This window comes from Cherax quadricarinatus, chromosome 74 (genome assembly GCF_038502225.1).
Source record: "Cherax quadricarinatus isolate ZL_2023a chromosome 74, ASM3850222v1, whole genome shotgun sequence".
NCBI classification, from domain to species: domain Eukaryota; kingdom Metazoa; phylum Arthropoda; class Malacostraca; order Decapoda; family Parastacidae; genus Cherax; species Cherax quadricarinatus.
In genome coordinates, this window is record NC_091365.1 from 22,300,529 (window position 1) to 22,322,963 (window position 22,435).

Here is a 22,435-nt window from a genome sequence, read left to right on the forward strand (position 1 = left end):
CTGATCCACCAGGAGGCCTGGTCACAGACCGAGCCGTGGGGGCGTTGACCCCCGAAACTCTCTCCAGGTAAACTCCAGGTAAACAGGCTTGCAGGCTGGAATACAGGGTGGAGGTGGTGAGTGAGGGTAAGCGGCTAGCTGGAGGTTCACCTTTGACCCTGCCGGCTACTCACAAACAGTCTTCTAACGTCTTGAATTACCCGTAAAAACTTAAATCCATGCTCCACACCAGTGCCACCATTTATCATGTGGGAGTTCGAACACGTGGATAGGGTAAAGTAATACTCACGTAGGCTGGAAGTACGTATAATTACGGATAATGTGGAAGGGCGCCACAGCCGAACCTGCCTCTCTTGCTCACTCTCGTATAACTGACTGCCGCCCACAGTACCCATATGTGAGGGGGTCTTTGAATACTGCTGTGGTCAGCACAATATGAATACAGACAGTGAGTCAGGCAGAGACGGTTGGTAGTGAGTCATCTACTGGTACACTGGTAACTGGTTACTACTACTGAGAACTACTGTGCAATCTACATCTACAGGGCCTTAAACTCTAATATCAACCTTGACCTAAAACGCTTTCTTGATAGTTGTGACAGAACCCACAGGCATAACACCAGACACAAACATCTACATAAGAACATAAGAACATAAGAAAGGAGGATCACTACAGCAGGCCTGTTGGCCCATACTAGGCAGGTCCTTTACAATCCATCCCACTAACAAAACATTTGCCCAACCCAATTTTCAATGCTACCCAAGAAATAATCTCTGATAAAGATTGGGAAGCTGTGATTTCGTGCACAGGGCAAGGAGGAATAACATCCTGTAGGAGTGAGGAAGAGCCAGTTGCGAGTGTGGGGGAAGTTCGTGAGGCAGTAGGTAAAATGAAAGGGGGCAAGGCAGCCGGGACTGACATTCCCCGTGTCCGACTAAACCTTTACAAAAATTCAATGTATGTCAAAGGCCCTAGAATCTGGAATACCCTACCTGAGACACATTCATCACCTTCAAAACTACCATTAAAAAACATCTTATCTCCCTGATACACCCCGTCAACTAACTACACGAATACCACCTGGTGGTTCACACTTACACTCACTCACTCATTTGACCATAAACAGAAATATTAATCTCAATCTTAAAATAATGAATCCTGTGATACTCCAATACTGAAACTATGTACTGTGCCAAAACAAAAGCATTCACATTGCTAAACTCACAAACTAGTATTTAGTCACTTAGCCATAATACCAACTTACCTCATAATTTGTAATATTTTACAATTAAGAATAAAACTAAGTCTGCCCGAAATGCCTAGCCATGCTAAGCGTTCTAGTGGTACACTCTGTAATCACAATTTTACTACATGTAAACCACACAATAACCAAATTTCTGTAAACTCAGCATTGTAATCCTTATAGAGAATAAACTTTGAATTTGAATTTGAATTTGAACTACAGGACTGCTATGGCGAGGTCCTGGACGCTCTAGAAGACAAACAAAACGCAGATGCAGTATACTCAGACTTTGTGAAAGCCTTTGACTAATGTGACTATGGTGTAATAGCTCACAAAATGCGTGATAACAGGAAAAGTTGGTAGATGGATCTATAATTTCCTAACAAATAGAACATAAAGAGTAGTAGTAAACAGTACAGTATGAGGCAGGTAAGCTGAAAAGATCTGTTCCACAAGGCACAATGCTCGCTTCCATCCTGTTCCTCATCCTTATATCTGACACAGACAGGGATGTAAGCCACGGCACCATATCTTCCTTTTCAGATGACATCCGAATTTGCATGAGAGTGTCCTCCATTGAAGACACTGCAAGACTTCAGGCTGACATCAACCAAATCTTCAAATGGGCCTCAGAAAACAATATGAAGCCCAATGATCATAAATTTCAATTACTCCGATATGGAAAACGTGACGAAATTAAAACTATAACAGAATAAAACAATTCCATCCACACAATAAGACGATAAACTAATGTCAAAGACCTGGGAGTGATAATGTCAGAGGATCTCATCTTAAAAAAACACAACATTGTATCAATCACATCTGCTAGAAAAAAGTCAGGATGGATAATGAGAACCTTCATAACTAGAGATGCCAAGCCCATGATGACACCCTTCAAGTCACTTGTTCTATCTAGGTTGGAATATTGCTGCACACTAACAACACCTTTCAAGCTAGGTGAAATTGCTGACCTAGAAAATGTACAGAGAACCTTCACAACAGACATAACTGCAATAAAACACCTCTATTACTAGGAATGTTTGAAGTTCCTCAACCTGTACTTCCAAGATGCAGGCGGGAGAGATATATGATTATATACACATGGAAAATCCTAGAGGGATTAGTATGAAACTTAATTAAGAAAATCACTCCCTATGAAAACAAAAGACTCGGCAGATGATGCAACATTTCCCCAATGAAAATCAGGGGCTCCACTAGCCAAGATTGTTCAACTGCCTCCCAGCACACATAAGGGGATAACCAATAGACCCCTGGCTGTCTTCAAGAAGGCACTGGACAGGTGCCAAAAGTCAGTACCTGACCAACTGGGCTGTGGTTCGTACGTCGGGTTTTGTGCAACCAACAGTAACATCCTGGTTGTTCCGGCCTTGATCCACCATGATGTCTGGTCACATACCGGGCCGTGAAACCTTCTCCAGGTATACTTCAGGTATCAGATTATAGGAGACATCAGGGTGGGTGTTAGTGGCGTTCAGGTGTTTTGTGAGGGAGTAGAAATCCTGGCTATACCGGCATTTAAACCTGGGGTCCACCTAATCGAAAATGACAATTTAATGTTCCCGTATCTCTATCCGAAGGAAACTTTCTTATATTAATCATTCCCGCCCAGATTTGGTCAATATATTTATCTGTGTCTCCTGGGTGGTAGATCTCAGTAAGGCGCCAGAATGGTAACCCTTAACAACAACAACAACAACAACACAGTCGATATTTCAGTCACTTGTTGAGATTTTCTTCCATTTTAGTGTTTCCTTCATCATAGATCAAGGTAACTATTATATTATTTTCTTCTGGTTGTTTAAGGAACATATTTGTGCCATAAGATTATCAATAATGCACAAAATACTTATTAATTGATCAATTAGACAGCAAAACTGTAGCAGGTGATGCTCTGTCTTGGCAGCGTCCTCAGTATGTACCTTTATTTAAGTACAGTGACACATAATTACAGTTACATAAATTATGATACATAGTAACTTATGTGTTAATTACCCAGAATGACCCAAAAACAAGTCAAAATGACTTATTTCCATTGATCACTGAGTGTCCAGGAACAGGTGAAACTACACCTGTTGCTGCTCACCTAGCAGTAAGTAGGTACCTGGGTGTTTGTCACCTTACACCTGCCATCATTGTTCACCTAGCAGTAAGTAGGTACCTGGGTGTTAGTCACCTTACACCTGCTGTCACTTCATGTAGCAGTAAGTAGGTACCTGGGTGTTAGTCACCTTACACTTGCCATCAGTGTTCACCTAGCAGTAAGTAGGTACTTGGGTGTTAGTCACCTTATACCTGCTGTCACTGTTCACTTAGCAGTAACTAGGTACCTGGATGTTAGTCATCTTACACCTGTTGCTGCTGCTCACCTAGTATTAAGTAGGTACCTGAGTGTTAGTCATCTTACACCTGTTGCTGCTGCTCACCTAGCAGTAAGTAGGTACTTGGGTGTTAGTTATCTTACACCTGCTGCTGCTTACCTAGCAGTAAGTAAGGACCTGGATTTTAGTCACCTTGCACCTGCTGCTTCTTCTCACTAGCAGTAATTAGGTACCTATGTGTTAGTCACCTTACACCTGCTGCTCCTGCTCACCTAGCAGTAAATAGGTACCTGAGTGTTTGTCACCCTATACCTGCTACTTCTGCTCACCTAGCAGCAAGCAGGTGCCAAGGTGTTGGTAGCCTGTTGTGGGTGGCATCCTGGGGAAGAAGATTAAAGGACTACAGTGGAAATAAGATAGACAGTTCCACAAGGCACAGTACTCACTCCCATTCTATTCCTCATCTTCATATCTGACATAGAGAGAGATATAAGCCATAGCTCCGTGTCTTCCTTTGTGGATGACACCCAGATTACCATGGCAGTGACCTCCATCAAAGACAACCGTGAGACTCCAAGCGTACATCAACCAAATCTTTGAATGAGTCACTCGAAACAATGTGAAGTTCAGCAAGGAGAAATGTCAACTACTCAGATATGGGAAACTTGAAGAAATTAAAAATGTGTCAGGGTATATGACAAATTCTAACCATACAGTAGTGCGAAAAGTAATGTGAAGGACCTGGGAGTGACAATGTCAGAGGATCTCGCCTTCAAAGACCACAACAATGTATCTACTCATCAGCTAGGAAAATAATAGGATGGATAATGAGAACCTTCAAAAGTAGGGATGCCAAGCCCATAATGATTCTCTTCAAATTGCTTGTGCTCTCTAGGCTGGAATACTGCTGTACACTAACGGCCCCCTGTCAGACCTGGAGAGTGTACAAAGAACTTTCACGGTACACATAAGTACGATAAGGCACCTAAACTATTGGGAATGGTTGAAGGTCCTTGATCTGTATTCCCTTGAACACAGGTGAGAGAGATACATGATAATATACACTTGGAAGGTCCTGGAGGGATTGGTACCAAACCTGCACACGAAAATCACTCCCTATGAAAGCAAAAGACTCGGCAGAAGATGCAACATTCCCTTGATGAAAAGCAGGGGTGCCACGAGTACACTGAGAGGCAACACAATAAGTGTCCGGGGCCCAAGACTGTTCAACTGCCTCCCAGCATACATAAGAGGGATTACCAATAGACCTCTGGCTGTCTTCAAGAAGGGACTGGACAGGCACTTAAAGTCAGTACCTTACCAGCCGGGCTGTGGTTCGTACGTCAGCTTGCGTGTGGCCAGCAGTAACAGCCTGGTTGATCAGACCCTGATCCACTATGAGGCCTGGTCTCAGATCGGGCCGCAGGGGCATTGACCCCCAAAACCCTCTCCAGGTAAACTCCAGGTAAACCTCTCTTGGGTGGCTAATCTTCCACTCCTCTTGGGTGGCTAATGCTCCACCCCTCTTGGGTGGCTAACCCTCCACCCATAATGGGTGCCTATCCCTCCACCCCTCATGGGTGGCTAACCCTCCACCCTTCATGGGTGGCTAACCCTCCACCCCTCATGGGTGGCTAACCCTCCACCCCTCATGGGTGGTTAACCCTCCACCCCTCATAGATGGCTAACTCTCCATCCCCTCATGGGTGGCTAACCCTTCACCCCTCATGGGTGGCTAACCCTCCACCCCTTGTGGGTGGCTAACCCTCCAACCCTCATGAGTGGCTAACCCTCCACTCCTCATGGGTGGCTAACCCTCTACCCCTCATGGGTGGCTAACCCTCCACACCTCATGGGTGGCTAACTCTCCACCCCTCATGGGTGGCTAACCCTCCATCCCTCATGGGTAGCTAACCCTCCACCCCTCATGGGTGGCTAACCCTCCACCCCTCATGGGTAACTAACCCTCCACCCCTCATGGGTGGCTAACCCTCCACCCCTCATGGGTGGCTAACCATTCACCCCTCATGGGTGGCTAACCCTCCACCCCTCATGGGTGGCTTATTCTCCCCCCCTCATGGGTGGCTAACCCTCCACCCCTCATGGGTGGCTAACCCTCGACCCCTCTTGGGTGGCTAACCCTCCACCCCTCATGGGTGGCTAACCCTCCACCCCTCATGGGTGGCTAACCCTCCACCCCTCATGGGTGGCTAACCCTCCATCCATCCCGGGTTAAAAATCCCAATAAAATATTATTAGTAAGTTTTAAATTATTCTTTAAGGGGGTGTGGGTGGGAGGTGTTTTATGCCAGTGAAGGGCACTTGGTCCAGGGATTGGAGATGCCTTCTCCCTTCTTGGATCAAAACTAATTGCTTCCCATGCAGTTCTGTATATCCCTTTTGGGTTTAGCACTTGTAATAATGTTGGTCGAATTACCATTGAAGACAAAATACAGTGTCACATTATTTGCATAGTTTACCTAATAGCACTTGAAAATAATAATAATAATAATAATAATAATAATAATAATAATAATAATAATAATAGTAATAGTAATACTAATAATAATAATTGTAATAGTAATACTAATAATAATAATTGTAATGATTACCTCTCATTTCCCAGATTCTCTTTGTGTAAGGTAATTAGCACCCAGGTACCTATTTAAGAACTTTGAACATGAAAAAGGAGTGCTTGAGACCTGCTGGCTCCTGTTTGGCAAATCCAGGTCACATCTACTCCCTTCAAACCTATTTTTAAAGCCTCTTTAAGTTCTCTCTTAAATGATGCTACCCACAATTACGTTCCACACTTTCCACGTTGACCCAGGTGATTTAACCTTTAGTTTTGATAATAACAGTAATAATCCACTTATTCACAACTCTCTTGCCATACTGGTGCTTACCTGTTACCTTTCTAAATCCATTGTTGCAAGTCCTGTCATGATCAGATATTTTCAGCTTGTTATTTATATCACTTTTTATATTCCTCTATGTTTTTCAGTGCATTTAGGTTCATTTTATGATATTAAGTCCAGAAGTGAGCATCATAATCTAAATGAGGCCTTACCAAGGATTCGAGTTCTAGTTCTAATGACCAGAGCTTTTTGGTAAGATGGGGAAGGAAGAAGGATGGGTAAGGATGGAAATATTGGAAAAGGGTTGGAAGGGGGGAGAGGTAGGATATAAAAGGTAAGTGGCCCAACCACTTTGGTGTAATTTAAAAAGTGTATTTGAATTGATAAGATATTCTTTAAGGGGTATAATACTAACCCATCAGAGTCACATAAATATAATAGGTATATAAGTACATGACTCTGAATTGGTTGTAGTTATACAAGTTGCAATTGCTTTTTTTTTTTTTTTTTTTTTTTTTTTTTTTTCTTTTCGCGATTGCACAACAGATATTTATACGACAAGAAAGGCAATATTTTCTGGCCAGTTTATGAGCCCGTGACAATAGCTTCTTAATGGTGGTGTCCAACAATAGTCAATAGCATAATTTTACATTAGAAAGTTATTTAAGATGTCTCCCTAATTGGGGGCGATGATTTTCAGTTTACATAGAAGGGTTCTGGTGGTATCCAATCTTCTTCATCAGGTAAGTTGCTCAAAATCGTGGGTCGAGGGTAATCATCTTTATGAATAAAACGACGAACCCTCTGTGGGAGAGTCATTCTTTGAGTCCTGTGAGGCGGAGTATTGATGGTGTAATCGGTGGTATTTATCACTTGTATAGGATGTTCTCTATCTGGCATGTATAGTTCTTGCATTGTATAAAGTTGTTTCTTTTTTAGGGTGTCAAGGCGTACATTTATGGCAGTAATATCTTGTTGTGTGTGTAAATCTGCCATTTTAACTCTGTCTCTCCTCCTGGTATCAGTAATAAAGCGAAGAGCTCTATTCTGGACCCTTTGTAACCGTAGCATGTTGGTCTTTGTTGTTAATGACATTGGGACACAAGGGTATTCGAGTATAGGTCTTATTATCATTTTATACAGATGTTTTTTGACATGTTGAGGGGCTTGATTGAATCGAAAGAGTCTGCTAAGACCGGCTTTGGCTGTGTTGATCTTTTTAGTTACATGAGATGTTGAGTGGAGCAGCCTGTCTATTTCATATCCCAAGATCTTGTTCGGGTTTCTAATGGCTACAGGTGTACCTCTGATGGAGATACCCCCTTTATCTTCAATGGTTGATGCAAAACATCCTATCGTGCTAACAAGGACCTTGTCAGGATTAGTCGTAATTCTCCATTTCTTCTCCCAATTAGATGTTCGACGAAGTTCAATATTCATTTTTTCTATGACCCTCTCATACTTGTATTTTCCTGTTACTGGAGTTGATGAGACGACATGAATAACATCATCTGCAAACTGTGTCACAATTGTGTCATTAAACTCTGGTTGAGGAAGGTCATTCACATAAATGTTAAACAGAAGTGGACTGAGACAAGAACCTTGTGGGACACCAGCCGTCGGTATAAAAGGTTCTGTCGACTTGCCATGAAAGGTGGGAATGATTTTTCTTTGAGTTAAGAAATTATAAATTACTCTGAGAAAAGTCCAGTTATGGTCTGGTAGGTCAATGAGTTTGTATATAAGGCCATCATGCCATAAGCTATCAAAAGCTTTATGAACATCTCTGGTGGCAATTAAGGCAAGATTGCCCTGCTGTTTTAGACTTGCTACAGTGTCAAAAATAACATTTATTGCATGATTGGTACCTCTATGTGTTCTAAAGCCAAATTGTTTTTCAGTAAACAAGTGATTAAACTCCATATAGTAATTCAATCTGTTGGAAATGACTTTCTCAAGGACTTTTCCAGTGACTTCAAGTAAAGATATAGGTCTATAGTTCCCAGGTTGGTGGATGTCTTTATTGGGCTTGGCAAGAAAGATCATTCTAGCAGTCTTAAAAACAACTGGAAAATGTCCTGAGGCCAAGATGGCATTAAAGATATTTACCAAGGACTGTTTGCAATTTCTAGGTAGGTACTTTATTTGTTTCATTGTTATTCCAGAGAGGCCAGGGGCTCTATTTCTCATTCTTCCAATAACCTGACTTATCTCTAGTAATGTAATAGGTCTAGTAAGCGGGTGGGTATCTTCAAGAGTTGAAGTATCGATGGTAGGTAGTGGTTGTAGATCATCCAAGTTTTCATCTCTCCATTCATTTACTAACTGATAATGATTATTATTAAATTGACGACTGTTATTGTGAGAGAGAATTTTCTCCCATACATCACCCATCAAATTAGCCTGGTCCTGTGGATCGTCAAGTTTAATTTCAACATCTTCATCATCCTCATCAGTGAAGGTATGAACTAGGTAGTTAGGAGCCTTGTGCTTTGCCCCTAAAAGTTGTCGGATCTTACTCCAAAATTTTGCTGGTTCACGTTTATATTGATTAGCTTGAAGAACTAGAAATTTCCATATGTCTCGTTTGTGTTGACTAATCATGTTAATTAATTCGTGCCTTAATCGGTGCAGTGTAGCTGCTGGTGGTTGTCGCGTTTGAAGATGCCTTCGACATTCTGCTTGATAATTTCTTAAAGTGTCTCTAATTTCTCTGGTAGGTTTATATTGTTGGTATATCTTTGTGGAAGCTAATTGGCAAGTTGCATTGGTAGCTTCAATTATTCGATTGTGCAGGGACCTGATTGCATCATCAATTGCACTGGAAGGTAGATTTTCCAAAGACACAGTTTCATCTTCACCCAGATATGCCCTGAAGGGGTCAAATCCTAGGGTGTTAAGATTGGGTTTAGGAGTTACAGGTATTCTAAATGGAGAAGTTTGTAGTTGTATTATAACAGGGATATGGTCAGATCCTACATTTCCACCAGGAGATATACGACAGTGAAAGATGTCACAGTCTCTGTTTGTCAGTACTATATCTGGTGTTCCTGGATGAGGTCCAATGTACGATTTGAAGAATGGGCCTTGAAATGACAAGTTTCTAGCTGTCATGATATTAAAGAGTTGTTTTCCTTTTAAGTCACCCAGTGGAATACCAGCTCCACAGTTGAAGAGGGCAGGGTGATGAGCATTAAAATCTCCAGCTAGAATTGTTGGAATATTTCTGCTTAATATCCTATGTAGAGGAAGTGACTCTATATATGGCTGTCTCGGGGGAAAATATCCAGTTCCTATCACTATTTGTCCATGCGATGTTGTTAGTTCTATTGCAAGAATGTTATCTTCATCCACATGAATATTTTTAAATGTATATCCTAGTTTAACCAAGATGGCTACACCACTATAGGGTCCTCTCGATTTCTCCACAGTACAGTATCCACGTAATTTGATATGTTGATCAACTCTTGCAGCTGTCTCGTTCAAAAGTATAACATCAGGATTGTAGTTATTTAGTTCAACCTCAAGAAGGTAACGGTTATTAAAGAAATGTTGAACATTAAGTTGGAAAATTGTAATCCCCATTATTGCTTATTCTTCGCTCGTACACTGCGTTCTGAACGCCTGCAAGTAATGTTATGTGTTGTATCTACACTATCCCTGCTGGACTCGTCAAGGGGAAGAGGGAACTTTTGCGTGGATGCTTGTGTATTAAAAATGCCATCATCTTCACTAGAGGCAGTAATATTAACAGCCTCATTAGAATCGTTAGAGTCGTTAGAGTCATTAGAGTCATTAGAGTCATTAGAGTCATCATCATAAAACTGAGGTATGCTATTCTCAGTTTCAGGAAGCAGAGGCTCGTGAGAGCTAATGGGAGACTGTGTAGGCTCCAAGGGAATATTAGATAGGCAAGGTGAGTTACCTTGGGAAAGTTCCTGTTCAACAGGTTCAGCTACAATAGCGAGAGAGTATGCACCACTTTCTGGGGCATTGTTATGTTCAGGTTTTGACTTATTGGGTTGAGAGTTGACAACCTGGGTTTGCGAGGAGGACGATCCCTGGGCCAGGGATGACTTAGGTTTATTTTTAGATGCAGAGTATGGTACATACTTCTTGTTGTGAGAAGGCTGGGTCATAATGGCCTTCACATTTTCAGGGATAATGATGGGAGTGATCCCATTAGCCTTTAACAGGTCATTTAAAACACGAGAGCAGAGTTGAATATCACCACCTGCTGTGTCTTTGGCCACCAAGTACATTAGTTGTGCTCTCGTTATATCCCCGTCTGTGGATACCTGAGACACAGGAGATGCGACTGAACCTTGTTGTTGTGTCTGTTGTAAGTGAGGGTTAGATTGGGGCTCTTCAAGAGGGGCAGAATTCCAAACATTGGAACCATTGGTAGAGACCTGTGGAGTCCCACTTGATCCAGGCAGAGCTGGGAAGGAAGTTTGGGACATGGTTGGCGGTGCCTGGGGAGTGGTCTTCTTTGAAGTGGATAGTTTCTTGGCGTCAAGAATTTTCTGCATTTCCTTTTTCCTTTCAGGACAAATAGCAGAAACAGCATGATGGTTTCCATTACAGAGGACACATTTAGGTGTATTTTTATTGGTACAATCACGATAGGAATGATGGCCAGAGCAAATGCTACAAATTTGCCCCTGTATACTGCATTTGTTGTTGTTATGACCAAAGGCATAACACTTGAAACATTGTGTCACACTGACAAAACGTTCCATAGAAATTTGGTCAGATGTGCATCTGGTGCTGAAACATTTGAAGCCATTTTGACACACAAGTTTGGCCTCCTCAGGTGTCTCGAGTATTAATTTTAAAGTTACCTTATTGTTGTTGTGATTCGAGAATTTGTGTGCTTCTACAGCCCTAAAGTCAGAATTCTCGGCATTAATGTTATCAACAATTTCATTAACAGTGCTTTGTTTCATAAAACTGTTGATTCTGGCCACAAACACAGTCCTCTGAGCTTGATAGCTGTCAGGTGCAACTGGGATAACACCAGAAGTCTTCAGTTTATCCAAGACATCATGCTTTAGGAGTTGAAGTAACTCTTCTTCCGAAGAGAGGAGAAGTACTGCTCCAGCGTGGGTTTGAAAAACATCCACGGGAGCAACAGTTGAGTTCGAGCAAATACAATTGAGAATGTCTTTTATGGACATTTGATTTCCATTAGTACGTAATCTTACGCGTATCCTCGCCATGATGCCTGGGAAGGTGCATCTGGCAGAGGAGTTGCTTAACAAAAAGGTATCTTTCCTTAATGTTAGCCTAACATCCTATTTCAGCTGACTTATGAAGGTCAGCCCCTAAGATAGCCTACCCTCGAGTAGTGAGGGGAAAGGGCCCAAGGCAAAGATCGGCTGGATTTTAAAAAACCACACGGGCTACCAGATGGTCAAAATGCCTTGTGTTAACTCGCCAAAGCGAAGTTGCCGAAAAATAAGAAGATAGGACAGTCAGAAGGATAGCAATGTATGTAGTGTGTTAAGTGTGTGGGCCAGTGTTGATGTATGGGTGGGGGGAGGATGGGGAAGGATGGGGGGATGGGGATGAGAGGGGTGAACAAGCAAGCAAGTCACCGCCTTACCCTCTTGATGGGATGGGGCTCGAAGTGACTGCAAGCAAGTCTCCTCTCAGCTCTGGTGAAGAACTACTCAGGATAACCCAAGTAAATTCTCGAGCAACAGTGTTCAGAGTTGCTCAGCTGAAGAGCGGGAACGACGACGTCTTCTCTCCACGGTGGCTGGGCTGCTACTCCAATATCTAGAGAGGTTAACCTTGGGAAATGATCTGATGATATATCTGTTACAACCAAGGATATAAGAGTTGAAATATAACAAGTCCTATTATTTATTCTTCCTGGTATATAGCCAAGACTTCTTTGACCTTAATTATAGACTTAAGTACTGTTGTCCTGGTTTTGGATTACTGCTGACCAGAACACCTAAGTCTTGTGTTTTTAATTTGATTTAGAGAGCTAGTTTATAAGTTTCATGTTTATTATATTTTACCTCGACGAAAGCCTTTCATTTGCTCACTCAGAACTCCAGTTGCCACTTTTCTGTCCACTGCATCAGCTTACTTGGATCATCCTGTAGTGTTTTAGTGTCTTCAATGGAACTTATTTGAATGCCTATTTTAGTGTCATCAGCAAACTTGGTTATGTTGCTATTTATTCTCTCATGTCATTTATACATATTGTGACCAACAAAGGCTTAGTAAATTGGCAAGTCGAGAATGCCTCTTTGAAAAACCATGCTGAAACTCATTGATCAATTTATATCTTTCACAGTTGCTTTGAATTGCCTCTACATGTGTTTCTAGCCACAACTTGTTGGGATTATATTCCAAGTTTTCACTAAATTTTTCCACAATTGAAGCTAGGCTGATTTGACTATAATTAAATGCTGAGGAATGCAAACAACACGAGCCTAGCAATCTAGGCTTCCTTTATGTTGCGAGGACATACGAGAGTGTAGTTGCCTCAGAGCTAATTTCATTAAGATAAGATAAGATAAGATTTCGTTCGGATTTTTAACCCTGGAGGGTTAGCCACCCAGGATAACCCAAGAAAGTCAGTTCGTCATCGAGGATTGTCTAACTTATTTCCATTGGGGTCCTCAATCTTGTCCCCCAGGATGCGACCAACACCAGTCGACTAACACTCAGGTACCTACTTGCTGCTAGGTGAACAGGACAACAGGTGTAAGGAAACGTGTCGAAATGTTTCCACCCGCCGGGAATCGAACCCGGGCCCTCCGTGTGTGAAGCGGGAGCTTTAGCCACCAGGCCACCGGTGTGCTAGCCTCCACAAGCAGTATACATATTATTGTAATCACTAACAAGTGGTATTTACTCAATAGCAACACTGCAGCTAGCCAGGGGATTGAACTCGTGTTGTTTTAGCCTGCCTCGGAGGAAGAGTCAAAATTTTTGACGCTCTAAACCACTGGACTGAGCTCATGTTGTTTGCAAGATTGTATGGTCCAGTGGTTTAGAACATTATGAATTTGACTTGCTTCCCACAAGGCAGGCTTAAGCAACATGGGTTTGATCCCCCGGCTAGCCACAGTATTGTTATTAACCCTTTCAGGGTTTCGGCCGCACTAGTACAGCTTACACTCCAGGGTTTTTGACGTACTAGTACGCCTAAATTCTAGCGCCCTCAAATCTAGTGAGAGAAAGCTGGTAGGCCTACATATGAAAGAATGGGTCTATGTGGTAAGTGTGCGCAGTATAAAAAAGATCCTGCAGCACACAGTGCGTAATGAGAAAAGAAAAACTTTGACCGTGTTTTTGGATTAAAACAGCAACTTTGCACTGTATTTTCGTATGGTATTTATTGTTGTATTCTAGTTTTCCTGGTCTCATTCTATAGAATGGAAGACATATTACAGAAATTGAGATGATTTTGACTGATTTTACAATGAAAAGTACCTTGAAATTGAGCTCAAAGTAGCAGAAATGTTCGACTTTTACCAAAGTTCAAAAGTAAACAAATCATGCTAAGCGTCCAATACACATCAACTGGTGAGTCTAATATTCATTCACAAGTGCGCCGATATTATTTATACCATTTTTTACACTAATGCAGTAGTCTGCATAACAGTAAATCTTCTATTTTTTGTGAGAATAAAAATTCAAAGTGGAAAGCAAAAGAATGTAAGAGGGGCGTTGGGATGTGACTAATGAACAGAGGAAATGTCATTTTAGTGCCAGGAATGTCTTCTTGTTTATTCTGGACGCTATTTGGAAATTGGCATCTTTTGAAATTTGTGTGAAATTGGCAAAATTGCTAAATTCTGACCACTGTATTGGATAGTTGAAATCGGTAAATGGGTGGTTTCTTGCACTCATTCGATAGAAAAATGGAGTTCTATTGAAATATTCATGATTTTTGTCGACTAGTACAATGGAATTGGCCTAAAATAGGGCTCAAAGTGGGCAAAATCGCCAATGCGTAAACATCTTCGAGACTGCTAACTTCGCGAGAGCATAATTTTGTAAGTTTTTCATCAAATTTCATACTTTTGGTGTTATTATGACCGGGAAAAGATTCTTTATCTTTTCATAAGAAAAATAATTTTTTTTTTTTGAAATTTGGGCGACCCTGAGAATGAGTTTCTTAGAGGGCCTGTCGATCCTGAAAGGGTTAATTAAATACCACTTGTTACTGGTTAGAATGTGTACAGCTAGTGGAGGCTAGTACAGCAAACGGGGAGCAGAATGAAATTAGCTCTGAGGCAACCACACCATCATCTGTCCTCGCAACATTAAGCAAGCCTAGTTCGTTAGGCTCATGTTGTTTGTATGATTGCATGGTCCAGATATCAAATTTGCCATTTTTATTTATCTGGTATAATATCTGTTTCTAGTGATCTACTGAAAAGACTAGCTAATGGTTAGCTTAGTTCTTTACATTCCTTTTGAACCCTTGAAAATTGAAATATTTTTATTTTTTTTTTATTATCACACTGGCCGATTCCCACCAAGGCAGGGTGGCCCGAAAAAGAAAAACTTTCACCATCATTCACTCCATCACTGTCTTGCCAGAAGGGTGCTTTACACTACAGTTTTTAAACTGCAACATTAACACCCCTCCTTCAAAGTGCAGGCACTGTACTTCCCATCTCCAGGACTCAAGTCCGGCCTGCCGGTTTCCCTGAACCCCTTCATAAATGTTACTTTGCTCACACTTCAACAGCACGTCAAGTATTAAAAACCATTTGTCTCCATTCACTCCTATCAAACACGCTCATGCATGCCTGCTGGAAGTCCAAGCCTCTCGCACACAAAACCTCCTTTACCCCCTCCTTCCAACCTTTCCTAGGCCGACCCCTACCCCGCCTTCCTTCCACTACAGACTGATACACTCTTGAAGTCACTCTGTTTCGCTCCATTCTCTCTACATGTCCGAACCACCTCAACAACCCTTCCTCAGCCCTCTGGACAACAGTTTTGGTAATCCCGCACCTCCTCCTAACTTCCAAACTACGAATTCTCTTCATTATATTCACACCACACATTGCCCTCACACATGACATCTCCACTGCCTCCAGCCTTCTCCTCGCTGCAACATTCATCACCCATGCTTCACACCCATATAAGAGCGTTGGTAAAACTATACTCTCATACATTCCCCTCTTTGCCTCCAAGGACAAAGTTCTTTGTCTCCACAGACTCCTAAGTGCACCACTCACCCTTTTCCCCTCATCAATTCTATGATTCACCTCATCTTTCATAAACCCATCCGCTGTCACGTCAACTCCCAAATATCTGAATACATTCACCTCCTCCATACTCTCTCCCTCCAATCTGATATCCAATCTTTCATCACCTAATCTTTTTGTTATCCTCATAACCTTACTCTTTCCTGTATTCACTTTTAATTTTCTTCTTTTGCACACCCTACCAAATTCATCCACCAATCTCTGCAACTTCTCTTCAGAATCTCCCAAGAGCACAGTGTCATCAACAAAGAGCAACTGTGGCAACTCCCACTTTATGTTTGATTCTTTATCTTTTAACTCCACGCCTCTTGCCAATACCCTCGCATTTACTTCTCTTACAACCCCATCTATAAATATATTAAACAACCACGGTGACATCACACATCCTTGTCTAAGGCCTACTTTTACTGGGAAATAATTTCCCTCTTTCCTACATACTCTAACTTGAGCCTCACTATCCTCGTAAAAGCTCTTCACTGCTTTCAGTAACCTACCTCCTGCACCATACACCTGCAACATCTGCCACATTGCCCCCCTATCCACCCTGTCATATGCCTTTTCCAAATCCATAAATGCCACAAAGACCTCTTTAGCCTTATCTAAATACTGTTCACTTATATGTTTCACTGTAAACACCTGGTCCACACACCTCCTACCTTTCCTAAAGCCTCCTTGTTCATCTGCTATCCTATTCTCCGTCTTACTCTTAATTCTTTCAATAATAACTCTACCATACACTTTACCAGGTATACTCAACAGACTTATCCCCCTATAATTTTTGCACTCTCTTTTGTCCCCTTTGCCTTTATATAAAGGAACTATGCATGCTCTCTGCCAATCCCTAGGTACCTTACCCTCTTCCATGCATTTATTAAATAATTGCACCAACCACTCCAAAACTATATCCCCACCTGCTTTTAACATTTCTATCTTTATCCCATCAATCCCGGCTGCCTTACCCCCTTTCATTTTACCTACTGCCTCACGAACTTCCCCCACACTCACAACTGGCTCTTCCTCACTCCTACAAGATGTTATTCCTCCTTGCCCTATACACGAAATCACAGCTTCCCTATCTTCATCAACATTTAACAATTCCTCAAAATATTCCCTCCATCTTCCCAATACAGGAGGGCCCCGCTTTAAGTAAGTAAGTAAGTAAGTAAGTAAGTAAATTTATTCAGGTATACACAATACAGTTACATAGAATTATCATACATAGCAGCATATGTGTAGAGAACCTAGGATAACCCAAAAAAGTCAGAGTGACTTATTTCCATTGGGGTCCTTTTACCTTATTATTATAATATAAAGGTTATAATATTTTCTTATTATTCTATAATGAAGATAACGGTGTTTCACTTTATGGCGTTCCGCTAATACGGTCATTTCAAATTATGACCAAAACTCGCTATACGCCTCCCCCCACCTGACTTTCTAATACGGTCACTGCGCCCCACCCTGTTTGTTTACATTCTTCGTGAGCTCAGTAAGCACTAACTCTCTCCATTTTGTCTGGAAACTCCAAAATTTCAAATGTTTTTAAAAGTTATTTCATATTTTATATATACTCTGATAATTATACTTATGTATACCTGTACTTAAATAAACTTACATACTGTGCTGGCATACAGGTACACATTAAAATCAGTAAGAGTGTCTTATGTCTCCAGACGTCATATTAGTAATGATTATAATAATCATCGAGTCTCATTTAAATGTCGTATATTACGTTAAATACACATTTTCATTAATCCATCTATGATATTTTTTCAAAATTATATAATAAACACGATACATAACATAAAAAGATGATAAATACACCCCACAATAGAATAAATAAACATAAATATGAGATGTGGTAGCAGACGACTTGCACAAGTGACGCCATATTAGAAATGATAATAATAATAATAATAATCACCGAGTCTCATTAAATGTTGTATATTACGTTAATATACACATTTTCATTAATCCATCCATTATATTTTTTTCAAAATATGTTATGTATCATGTTTATTATATAAACACGATACATAACATAAAAAGATGATAAATACACCCCACAATAGAATAAATAAACATAAATATGAGATGTGGTAGCCAGATAACTTGTACAAGTGATGCCAAGAATAACATTTTCTCTAATCTAACATAAGAGAAAATGTGTTACTGGGGGTAACTGTAGAAAATTATTCCTTTTGTATATATATGTAAGTTTATTCAGGTATACACAAATACAGTTACATAGATTATCATACAAAACAACATATGTGTAGAGAACCTAGGATAACCCAAAAAAGTCAGAGTGACTTATTTCCATTGCCTTCACTCAGAGCATCATTTCTTCTCAAAATGATGTTACATGAGAATGGGAGTGTTCTTCTTTATTTATTCTACCGTATCAATGTACAGACAACCTGTACACAGTGTAACTTGTTCACAAACCAGACGTGTACACTTCGTTTACAAAACTTACCTTCGCCTGGTTTGTTTACATAACTCTGCGCCTGTCCTCTCTCATGCACTCGTTCTTTCTCTCTCTCATTTATTCGTTTTATCTCATTTACTTACTCCTGACCCTACATTAAGACTACAAATATTTTAAGGTAAGTAATGAGTGAACTGTATATACATTTTATCGCTCTGGGATGCTTAAATGTAATAGAATATTATGTGTAGGTGGGTTGGCCTGGTATGGTAGCCCGGCTGACTACCATACATACCACACTTGATTTTTTACAGTAAATACTACTCATCTCACCCTATATTTTAAGGTAAGTAATGAGTGAACTGTTTATACATTTTATCGCTCTGGGATGCTTAAATATCATAGAATTGTATGTGTGGGTGGGGTGGCCTGGTATGGTAGCCTGGCTGACTACCATACGTACCACACTTGATTTCTTACAATAAATACTACTTGTCTCACCCTAGATTAAGACTATAAATATTTTAAGGTAAGTAATGAGTGCACTATGTGTGTATTGTACTTTTTTATTGTTTTTTGATGCCTGGTTCTATTGCTAACTTAATATATGTTAGTGTAAACTTGTTATCTAGTGTTTGTATGCATTTGTAAGTGGAAAAAAAGGGTGTTCCACTTTATGGCGGTTTTCGCTTTACGGCGGTAGCCTGGAACCTAACCAGCCGTATAAGTGGGGCCCTCCTGTACCTCTAACTCTCCATTTAATAACTCTCCTCTCCTATTTTTAACTGACAAATCCATTTGTTCTCTAGGCTTCCTTAACTTGTTAATCTCACTCCAAAACTTTTTCTTATTTTCAACAAAATTTGTTGATAACATCTCACCCACTCTCTCATTTGCTCTCTTTTTACATTGCTTCACCACTCTCTTAACCTCTCACTTTTTCTCCATATACTCTTCCTTCCTTGCATCACTTCTACTTTGTAAAAACTTCTCATATGCTAACTTTTTCTCCCTTACTACTCTCTTTACATCATCATTCCACCAATCGCTCCTCTTCCCTCCCGCACCCACTTTCCTGTAACCACAAACTTCTGCTGAACACTCTAGCACTACATTTTTAAACCTACCCCATACCTCTTCGACCCCATTGCCTATGCTCTCATTAGCCCATCTATCCTCCAATAGCTGTTTATATCTTACCTTAACTGCCTCCTCTTTTAGTTTATAAACCTTCACCTCTCTCTTCCCTGATGCTTCTATTCTCCTTGTATCCCATCTACCTTTTACTCTCAGTGTAGCTACAACTAGAAAGTGATCTGACATATCTGTGGCCCCTCTATAAACATGTACATCCTGAAGTCTACTCAACAGTCTTTTATCTACCAATACATAATCCAACAAACTACTGTCATTTCGCCCTACATCATATCTTGTATACTTATTTATCCTCTTTTTCTTAAAATATGTATTACCTATAACTAAACCCCTTTCTATACAAAGTTCAATCAAAGGGCTCCCATTATCATTTACACCTGGCGCCCTAAACTTACCTACCACACCCTCTCTGAAAGTTTCTCCTATTTTAGCATTCGGATCCCCTACCACAATTACTCTCTCACTTGGTTCAAAGGCTCCTATACATTCACTTAACATCTCCCAAAATCTCTCTCTCTCCTCTACATTCCTCTCTTCTCCAGGTGCATACACGCTTATTATGACCCACTTTTCGCATCCAACCTTTACTTTAATCCACATAATTCTTGAATTTACACATTCACATCCTCTTTTCTCCTTCCATAACTGATCCTTCAACATTACTGCTACCCCTTCCTTTGCTCTAACTCTCTCAGATACTCCAGATTTAATCCCATTTATTTCCCCCCACTGAAACTCCCCTACCCCCTTCAACTTTGTTTCGCTTAGGGCCAGGACATCCAACTTCTTTTCATTCATAACATCAGCAATCATCTGTTTCTTGTCATCCGCACTACATCCACGCACATTCAAGCATCCCAGTTTTATAAAGTTTTTCTTCTTCTCTTTTTTAGTAAATGTCTACAGGAGAAGGGGTTACTAGCCCATTGCTCCCAGCATTTTAGTCGCCTCATACGACACGCATAACTTACGGAGGAAAGATTCTTTTCCACTTCCCCATGGACAATAGTAGAAATAAAGAAGAACAAGAGCTATTTAGAAAAAGGAGAAAAACCTAGATGTATGTATATATATATGCACGTACGTGTCTGTGAAGTGTGACCAAAGTGTAGGTAGGAGTAGCAAGATATCCCTGTTATCTAGTGTGTTTATGAGACAGAAAAAGAAACCAGCAATCCTACCATCATGCAAAACAGTTACAGGTTTCTGTTTCACAGTCATCTGGCAGGACGGTAGTACTTCCCTGGGTGGTTGCTGTCTACCAACCTACTACCTTTGAAATATTGTTTAGTTTTAATCAATTTGTCATAGATCCACATCACTAGCGACAGTGAAAATGGGCAGTACATGCAAAGTGACTAACACTCAAGTACCTATTCACTGATAGGTTAATAAAAGGAAGTGGGTATTAGGGGTATTAGGTGACTAATACTTAGGTGCCTATTTAGCGCTAGGTGAACAGTGGCACCGGATGTAAGGGAAAAACACTTGTGTATCTATTTTCTGTTAACTTTTTCACTGTTGAGACCTCTGATCACAAACCTGCTCTCAGTGTTGAAAAATATTAGAAAAATTTTTTTTTTTCTTACCAATATCTTAAGATTATTTTTCTGATTGTTTTAAAAGAAAAAAAGTTGTGATCAGTACTTACCAAGATATAGAGGAGTGAAGTTGATGGAAAGTGAACCGCTTACGGCAACATCGGCAACTGCCGCTCACTCGGTAAGTATTAAAAACCATTTGTCTCCATTCACTCGTATCAAATATGCTCACTCACACTTGCTGGAAGTCCATGCCCCTTGCACACAAAACCTTTACCCCCTCCTTCCAACCCTTCCTAGGCTGACCCCTACCCCGCCTTCCCTCCACTACAGATTTATTCACTCGAAGTCATTCTGTTTTGTTCCATTCTCTCTACATGTCCGAACCACCTCAACAACCCCTCCTCAGCCCTCTGGATAATAGTTTTGGTAATCCCTAATTTCCAAACTACGAATTCTCTGCAGTATATTCACACCACACATTACACTCAGATATGACATCTCCACTGCCTCCAGCCTTCTCCTCGTTGCAACATTCATCACCCACGCTTCACACCCATACAAGAGTGTTGGTACAACTATACTCTCATACATTCCCCTCTTTGCTTCCACGGACAAAGTTCTTTGTCTCCACAGACTCCTAAGTGCACCGCTCACCCTTTTTCCCTCATCAATTCTATGATTCACCTCATCCTTCATAGACTCATCTGCTGACATGTCCACTCCTAAATATCTGAATATATTATATATACTTTTATTTAACTTTTTCCTTTTAGTTTCTAATATTTTATTTTTTTCATATAACTTTTATGGCTTGTGAGACCAATATAATGCATAATGTATAGATATCCACTCATTGTATGCAACACAATAACTGCACAAGCATTGTTATCATTATATTGTTTACAAAAACTGTTTATACAAACCCACGCTGCCTTCCCTACCCACACCGTCATCCCCACCACACACGCTGCCTTCCCCACCACCCATTCTGGAAATAAGTCACTTGGTCTTTTTTGGGTTATCCTAGGTTCTCTACACATATGTTGCTATGTATGATAATCTATGTAACTGTATTTGTGTATACCTAGATAAACTTCCTTGCACATTGTCTTCCCAACCACCCACACCATCTTCCCCACCACCCAAGCTGCATTCCTCACCACCCACACTTCCTTCTCCACCACCCAAACTGCCTTCCCTTTTCACTATTTGTATCTGGTATCCTGGGCATTGCTTTCGGTCACAAATTCCTCAGAACCATGAAATTCATCTTCACTAACACTTCCATCTGTGTTACAACTACCACTTGGGAAAAGAGCCCCAGTTCGCTGGGGAGTGAAATATTTTTTAACGTGAGGCATGGTAAACTAGGACTACTGAAATGGCATTCACACAATTCAATTTGGTTGCCCCAATTTGTTTTATACTTTACACAGTGACGATGCAGACCTATTCTCTCACATGCAGGCCTATCAGCTTTCTCCCATTACATTTGAAGCTGCTAGAATTTTGGCATTGTACTACAGCACCAACTCTGGCTTGTAAACCGTAGTACTACGGCACCAACAGTGAACGGGTTAATTGAACAAGGGCAACAGGTGAAAGGTGATTTAA

General features: G+C 40.8%; 1 protein-coding gene across 3 annotated transcripts in view; it reads left to right on the forward strand.

The window, feature by feature from the left end:
* Window positions 1-2,923: 2,923 nt before the first annotated feature.
* The window catches only part of LOC128700116 (zinc finger protein 84-like), a 101,359-nt gene continuing 81,847 nt past the window's right edge, over window positions 2,924-22,435 (forward strand). For 2 of the 3 annotated variants that reach the window (XR_011394093.1, XM_053793066.2), the window contains exons 1-2: window positions 2,926-3,032; window positions 20,904-20,999. The gene's annotated coding sequence lies outside the window, so the exon portion shown is untranslated. Of the gene's footprint in view, window positions 3,033-20,903; window positions 21,000-22,435 lie in introns of all 3 variants that reach the window. The other variant, XM_053793067.2, reaches the window with a different exon arrangement.